Source organism: Lissotriton helveticus, chromosome 6 (genome assembly GCF_964261635.1).
Source record: "Lissotriton helveticus chromosome 6, aLisHel1.1, whole genome shotgun sequence".
Lineage (NCBI taxonomy): Eukaryota > Metazoa > Chordata > Amphibia > Caudata > Salamandridae > Lissotriton > Lissotriton helveticus.
This window is the reverse complement of record NC_136067.1, coordinates 832151634-832160377: the sequence shown is the minus strand read 5'-3', so window position 1 is coordinate 832160377 and position 8744 is coordinate 832151634. Positions and strand designations below refer to the sequence as shown.

At 42.7% G+C, this 8744-nt stretch overlaps 1 non-coding gene across 1 annotated transcript; it reads right to left on the bottom strand.

Annotated features, from left to right (window-relative positions):
• Positions 1-2343: 2343 nt before the first annotated feature.
• Positions 2344-2425, bottom strand: TRNAS-GCU (transfer RNA serine (anticodon GCU)). Its single transcript has one exon. It is a non-coding gene; the product is annotated as a tRNA-Ser (tRNA).
• Positions 2426-8744: the final 6319 nt, after the last annotated feature.

The following is an 8744-nucleotide window of genomic DNA, read 5'->3' as shown; positions in this document are numbered from 1 at the left end:
CTGGGCCTTCATTGTTAGCCCCGTGTCCATCTTCACACCCAAGTTCTTAGCCCATTGGGATGAACACGAAGGGGGGGCCATGTTAATGGGCCACCAGGCCTGCCACTCTGGTTCCACATCACACCCGAAGAAGAGTACCTCAGACTTATCGGGATTGCACTTGAGGCTGTGTAGATGTGCTGCCTCAGATGTACCTGCTCTGTTATGAACACTGCCCTGTTGCTGTTCTGATACTGCATTGTGCCCTCTCATGTGCTGCCTCAGATGTACCTGCTCTGTGCCATGGACTGTTGATGCACTTAGCCCCTCTCATGTGCTGCCTCAGATGTACCTGTGCCTTGCCATGGACTGTTGATGCACTTAGCCCCTCTCATGTGCTGCCTCAGATGTACCTGCTCTGTTATGAACACTGCCCTGTTGCTGTTTTGATACTGCATTGTGTCCTCTCATGTGCTGCCTCAGATGTACCTGTGCCTTGCCAAGGACTGTTGATGCACTTAGCCCCTCTCATGTGCTGCCTCTGATGTACCAGCTCTGTTCTGGACAGTGCCCTGCTGCTGTTATGATACTGCATTGTGCCCTCTCATGTGCAGCTTCAGATGTACCTGCTCTGTTCTACCCAGTGCCCATGCTCTTGGCTACTCTCGGATTATACCACTATTATGTGCAATAAAGCAAGTCAATTGTGTGTAGTGGTTTGTCTTTATCATTCCCGGTTGTCTCCTTGCATTGTTGTTATATTGGTGCTATCGTAAATGCTGTTTGCCCAACATGACCCTCCCCCTCCCCACGTCACGGCCCGGGAAGGTACTCCCCTTCCGAGAGCAATTGGTGTTTTGGCGTACCTGCGTTGTCGTCGGCGATGGTCCATGACTTGCTGGTGGTGAAGCACGAAGAGTATAGGGAATGCATGTAGCGTTGGGTCCATGACAGCGATCTGCCTGTGGTGGGTATCTCTGCAATGTTGTGCCTCTCCGCTGTGGTGAATCCGCCGTGTTCCGGCAGGTTGTTTTTCCGCAGCGATTTGATGTGTGTTTTCCGCCATCGTGATTTAGAGGACGGTCGGAGACGCCATTCCGTACGGCGGTGTCTCTGGATTAGTTACGTCCGCCGCGGGGTCGGTTGTAGTTCCGCGGCAGTGCGTGCTCTTCCGCGGCGTACGGACATTTGACAGTGCTTCCCATCCTAATATGGCGGACGGACTGGCCGCGGCTGGCGGACTGTAAAAAGGCATTTTCCGCCTACTCAAGGACGGCGGTCGGCCTTCCGTCCGCCATCGTAATCGACCCCTAAATACCAAGTCCTTTATAAACAAATGATTAATCGAATTAAAATCAAACTATGAAATGTGTCGGCCATTTTGAAATGGGAGTCTTAGGAAAGAATATATCTGCACGCGAAAAGAGTTTTATATGCAGCATTAGTTCATATGTCATAACCATGCCATACTCAAAGTAGACCTAATGTACCTTTGTTAGTCCAATAAACATCAAACACCCAGGCTTTTGCGAGCACATTGGTTTAGTCGGGATACGAGCAAAAACAGAAACTTTTGTCGGCCATTTTGAAAATAGTACAAGTGTAGTATATATACATATGAGAAAGAATAAAGGAATTGTTTATAGCATTGTTTCACGTGTTTATAGAACTAAGGCGTATAGAAATTGTACCAGTTACCGATTCTATTCGATTCCAGAAACCACTGATCTATAGGTTGCATATTGGTTTTCTGCGTCTGCCCAGTATTTAGCTTTCAATTTTGGAATATAATTCTTGCTGATAGATTCTGGGCATTCCCACAGATGGGACAACCCCAACAATGTGCACCATGATTTTATGTCTAAACCAGGGAATCCGTTTAGCACCACTTAGGTTCAGAACGTCTTTCATGGATCTACAATATTAGGTTATCTCTGGGGTGGGCCAAACAGGTGACCACTAAGTGAGTGGCTTAATTACTGCCACATCAGCAATTCTCCTCATCCCTAGATCAAAAAATAGAGGAGTCAGCGGGGTACTAATTGGAACTGGGATCAATGCCCTAGCAAATGTGTAGTATCCTGCATATTATACTGTAAGGTGTTTTACCAGATCTGCTCTGCCAGTGCCTGTGCTCTGACTCATTGGAATGTTGGAGTCTGATGATGCCTCGGAATGTTGGGACTGAGGGAAGCAGAGTGACAGTTGGTCATGGGCTGAGCAGCTGACAGGCAGCTCCTGGTGGGGCTCTGATCTACCACATATCTACATGATGTCTTGTACCTTACAGCCTGTTATCTTCTTGAAATAAATCATCTTGATATACTACCTTCCTGAGTGGACCTTCATCACTACATATTTTGGTGACGAGGATGGGATACGAACCCACGCGTGCAAAGCACAATGGATAAGCAATCCATAGCCTTAACCACTCGGCCACCTCGTCAATCTACCACATATCTACATGATGTCTTGTACCTTACAGCCTGTTATCTTCTTGAAATAAATCATCTTGATATACTACCTTCCTGAGTGGACCTTCTGCACTACAAAATGTATTCTCACTCACCGCTAGCTTGTGTAAGTCTCCATTACCCCAGAGCTCAGCACAATAAAGTGCTGCATTTTGCGCTTTCATTCTGTAGATCTCAGGGGTGATTGACTTGGACTAGGACTGCTTATGAAAGCGTAGTATGGACTGAGACTTGTAGTATAAGGTTAGTTGGCATTTATCTATTTGGGGCTCCCAACTCAGTGTTTCTGTTAGTCTTACACCCAGATAATCAAATTTGGACACCCTCTCTAGTGGTTTCCCCATTATCTTTACTGACCTGCACTTCCCCTTACCAAAGACCATATATTTTGTTTTTCGAGTTCATTGGGGACCTGGAAAGAAGTAACGAACAGCAGAATCGGTACTTTCCCACCGTCCAGCAATGGAGGGTCGTTAGCACAATCCTGCAGTTCGCTGACCACTCCGTTCACATAACGGGAAAACAGTGTGGGCGCAAGGACGCAACCCTGTTCTACTCCCTGCCTAATAGGGATTTTCTCAGTTAATTCTCCAGCTCTCCCCTAAAAATCCTGTGTATAGTTGGACTAATGCAGCCTTTCCAACAAGTTTACCAATTGGTCTGGGACTCCCAACTCTTTTAAAACCAAACAAAGCCTTTACTGAGGTACCAAGGTCAACAAAAGCCACATACAATTTTTGCTTCTTAAGTTGCATATATTTCCAAATAGGAAAGGTGAGCCGAAACACATGGTCACAGGTACTAGTTTTAGAGTGGCAACCTGCTTGACAGTGCAACAAAATCTCGTTCTCATTCATCCACTTTGATCATTTATCCAGGACCTGCCTGGCAAAGTTTTTTGCATTTTGTCTAACAGGCTAATTAGCCTATAATTCGATGGAGAACAAGCGCCACCCTTTTTGTATATGGTTATTATTTCCGCCCCTCTCCAGGTCTCAGGTATTTTACCCCCATTAGCAAATGCATTGGACACAGGGTTTAAATAAGGAGCCTAGACAAGTGGTTCAGACTTATACAATTCGCCCGGTATCCTATCGGGCAGTGGGGCCTTTGTTGGTTCCATCTTCTCTATTGCTCTGAGAGTGTCATCCAGGCTAAAGAGAGGTCCCTGGTACCGGCTACCCTCCTTATTACATTGGGTGTACAATCGGGTACGTTTTCCCGATCATCCGAGCAAGCGTTTAATTCGCTCTTTTCATACAATAAGGAAAAATTATCAACCCACATCTCAGGATGAATAAAGTAGTCCGGTATTGTTACCCCTTCTGAGCTTCCTTGTAATATAATGTGCCAGAATGTTTGATTATCTTTATTCCTAGTAGCTTTCAGCAGGTCCTGCCAGTTCTTGTCAGCCCAATCATGTTTGTTTTTTCCCAAAGCTATTTTATACTTGTAACGTTTTCGGACAATAGAAATCCGTATCCCCCACAAATTGCTATATTTAAAAAAAAAAACATTTTCATTGTTTTCATCCCATCAGCAATTTGTAACAATCGTATACACAACAAATCTGGAACACATCTCAGTTGAACAATACACAGTTCTTCAAAGAGTATACATATTTTATCCCCCCGATTGCCTACCATTACCGCCCGGATCAGTCCTTCCACCCTCCTTCCCTCATTCCTCATCCCCTTCCTAGCTATCACTGTCATTCTCCGCTTGTGAATCACAAATACCCCCCCTGTATTCATTCCAAGCCTCCCAAATTTTAGACCACTTTCTGGGGCATTCTCAATTACTAAACACTGCCCGTTCAGTTATCATAGCCTCATCCATGTTTGTACTCCACACTGAGAGAGAAGGCACCTCCACCTCGCCCCATCTCTGTGCCATATTCCTCTTAGCTATCATTATTCTGAACGTGACCCAAGTTTGCCCATGGCGTGTAAGATCATTGGGTTCCCACACATTTAATAAACATCTGCGTGGGTTAAGTACAAGCAACACCCCCTGCACCTGTGACACAGTACGCATCACCTGGGTCCAGTATGTTGCTATTCTGGGACATTCCCATATCGTGTGGAAGAACGTTCCTTCGTCTCCACACCCTCTGAGACGAAAGGGGTGATCTATTAGTTTCATCTTGTATAAAACTAGTCTGGTGTAGTATGAACGGTGCAGAATTTTTATTTTTACTAGTCTAAGGCGTGAGGGTATTCCCACCTCCCTCGGGGATGCCAACGCTTCCTGCCACTCAGACTCATCCATCTCGCCCACGTCCTGTATCCACTTAACTTTGAGTGGGCCTGTGGGATCAGGTAAGTTGTTTATCAATTTACGATATGTGAATGATGTAGCCTTCTTATGCATGAAATCTGTCAACAGTCTATCCTCCGTAGGTGACGCCTCAGGGATATCCGAGCCGGGAGGTATCACTGACATCAGGGCATGTCTAATTTGTATATATCTATACCGTTCAGAGGGCGCCATATCGTATAATTGTTGGAGACGTTCGAACGACACCATTTCCCCACCCTGCCACAGGTCTCCCACTGTCGATATTCCTATGTCATCCCAGTGGGTGAAGCCCCTACTGTTTCGAAGCTTTCACAGTTTTTTGTTGTCCCATAATGGAGTAAGTTGCGTCCCTCCACCCCAGTTTTGTCTGTGCAGCATGCCACAATAGCAGAGTATGCAGTAGTGGGCCGAACATTGTCAGCGCAAATTTTTTATCATAGAGGGGAGAGAGTATGGTGCTTGTGCCGAGCTGCGCTCTATCTGCCTTATACCCTGGGTCTGAGTGTGGGACATGTAGCCAGTGATTAATCACCTTAAGCTGTGCTGCCCAGTAATAGAGCTGTACATCAGGGAGCGCTATTCCACCATCATACCATCCCTTCACCAGTTTGACCTGAGCTATGCCCGGCGGTTTATTACCCCATAAGAGGCTATAGACCTGTGCTTTGATAGCTTTGAAGTAGGTAGGTTGTATCTGATATGGTGTGTTTTCCAGAACATAGAGGAAGCAAGGCAAAGCCATCATCTTGAAAAGCGCCGCTGATGGAGCAGATTTCATCTGCAGTCAGGCATTGTTTTATTTTTGTGCTACAGACAGGCTGCATTTAAATTGCCACGCACATTTTGGTGCAAGTTAAAAACATGGCACATGAAAAACATGAAAGTGAGGCCTATTCAGTCTGAAATGCTTGTGCTGAATTAACATGTGTTTTTACAATAATGTCCTCTCTGGATGGGGGCTGGCTTTTTTCAGCTCAGCTGGCTTCTATGGGTTAGGTACGAGAAACGTCCCGGGAGATTGCTGAAGGGGAGGTGCGTCCGAGGAGATTCAGGGGAGGTTTCTTGCTTCCACGTCATATCCTGGCACTGCAGGCCTCATTCCTTTGAGGTCTGGTGAAGGGCAGGCTGTCTCCCTCCTTTTTGCTCTTTAGACACAGAGATGCACATGAGCAGCAACAGATAGAAAGGCTCTTTAGATTTAGATGCTAAACTTTAAGTTTATGCTTTGACTAATTAATTAGGTCTGAAAAGATTTATTTGACTTATGCATTTATTTCTCTTAATGGGAGATTTTTGCCAACTATTTAATCATTGATTAGCCTTGCAAGACTATTTTTCTTACAAACTCTTTAAGAATTGTGCGCCACATTTTCATAACTACATGTAATGCTTATATGCAGACTGTAATGTGTTCTGTATTATTGATATTTTTCCTGTTTTCCAAATGCTGTAACCTGATTGATATTTTACTAATGAATAAAGGGTCAGAGAAAAATTAACTTTTGACTAGAAAATAAAACCCTTTAAAATACTCAACAACACTCTTTATTTGCTTGAATAATAAATTGCATTTTTGACTGTTCAGGTTTATTTAAAGTCTCCTGAAGGTAATACATGGTGTGAAGAGCCCAACACCTTTTGAGCGGTAAATTAGAGGTAGCATAAGGGTTTTGCATTGAGAAACTTCCAGAAGAAATTACCGCTCCATCAGTTTTTGGTAGCAGAGGATGGTTATTATTGATTAGTTTGGTGATTATTGATTATTGATTTCATCATCAACTATTCAACTAATGGATCATTGACCTTTAGAGGGAAGTCAAATAATTGCCCAAGTTAGATAAATGCCCAAGTCCTGATTCCTGACTCCAATGCTCAGAACCTGAAGACTGGCAAAGCAGTACTGGCAGGTGATGCAAGAAGTGGTGTGAGTATCAATAGGGTTGTGAAATGTTGTTAATATGCTTGCATGTATTTTTGAAGTGTTGAAAATATTAAGTTTTTTTTTTACTGTTGGTGACATTTTGCTCATTTTGAATTGATGGTATTATTGATTATATTGGTAATTTCATAGGACATAATTTTTGGTTATTGATTACATGTTTTAACTCTTCATGTTAAGTTAGTGTCTTGTTCTATGTTGTCTGGAACACGCAGGTATGCACACCTGTGGAATCCCGGGAAGGAATAGCGGGTGGTAATTGGAAGCCACACTGCACTGAGGTTACTCGTCTGTTGGAATAACACTGAGAAGCTAGGTAGGGCTGGCAGTGTTAAATTAGGGACTATTTTCTGTGTGAATGATTGATAGCAAAGAGTTTGCTGGTGAAACTTTGGTCTGATATCACCTAGAAAGGGTCACACTAAAGGAGTAGCAGGTTCTTCTGAGCTTGATTGACAGCAAAAGGGTTCGCTGGTGAAACTTTGGACTAAGATATATCCTGAAGGATGAGTCCAAAGGAGTAGCAGGTTCTTCTGAGCTTGAGTGAAAGGTAAGCAGAAGGGATTTACCTGTAGTGTATGAAGAGTAAACGGAAAGTCTTTACTTTGTGAAGGGTAAGCGGAATGTGTTACTCGCAGTGAATATAAATCTATCCTTTATTTAGCACAACAGACAGAGTAGCGAATGTATTTATGTTGTTACTAACAGAGTTATTGATTAAGAGAAATATTGCAGTAAGATTTTGTGGAGGGTCGGTGGTAGGAGTAAAACTGACTAAAAGTTAGACTAACAGCTTTGGAGAAAAGAAATTGCATTGAACTATTGCAAAAATGAAAATGTTTGAAGGTTTAAAGAAGCTGTTAGGAGGTAAAGTGAAAAATTCGTTTTTTATTGGTGATGCTCCTGAAGGAACACCTGTGCATTTTATGTCTACCAATTTGGGACAAAATACATTTATGTGGGTTCACCAATGGTGCAAGATTACTGAAAAAGAAGGTGCTTTGAGGTTTCCAAAAGATGGTACTTTTGAATTGCAAATTATTGACAAATTAAGGGAAGTCTTATGTGAAATAAAGACACCATCTAAAGCTGCACAATTTGAGGCCTTAAGCATGTGGGAAAAGACAGCAAGAGAGAAAACAAGTGAGGATAAAAAGGTAAAGCACCAAATTCAGGAGAAGAGAATTAGTGATGATAAAGAGCTTCAAATAAATAATGATTCAGGGGATGAAATAATGGATGCATTGATAACTGAGTGTCCACCACTTTATGTGGTTCCCATGAAAAATACTGAAAATAGTGTACCAGTAAATATTACAGGGGCTACTGCTTCTGTTGAACAGAGAGAAATACAGACTGAGAGAACTGTGCAGACATTTTATATTGACCCATTACCTGCTGATTCAGTACTGCCAGTGATACCTCCAGGTGTTACTGCTTCAAATGTGCCTGATTCAGTCAAAGAATTACAAACTGCAGATGCACAGATAATGCCTAGAAAAAATATGACTGTCCCAAATAATATGGTCCCTACTGAAAAAGTTCAAAGAGCTGCAGAATCAGTGATTTTGCCAGGGTTTATTTCAGAAACTCAGAATTCACAGATTAGTGAACAGAAATTACCCCAAGCACTAAAAGGTGAGGGAAAAATGGTATTTACAACATCGGCAGACCAGGATAAAATAAATATATTTGAAAATGGGATTTCTCAAACCTGCTTTGAGGAAGCAGCAGTGATTAAAGAGATAGAAAACATGGGAGAACATATTAACACAGACCATGAAAAAGAAAAACAGCTTAGTGTTTTAAATTCAGCATTTGAACATGGGGGAAATAACAGTCCTTGCTGTTTGAATAATGAAAATGTGAACCAGTGTCAGGAAAAAGAATTCATTTCCCTGAGTATGGAAACAGTTGCATGTGCATTAACTACACATAATGGACTGACAGATTTGGCTCAAAAATATGAAAATGATGTTTCAGGAAGTTTTCCATTTCAGAAAGGTTTTAGGGTACACATGGATGATGAAGCAAATGACAAAATGTGTTCT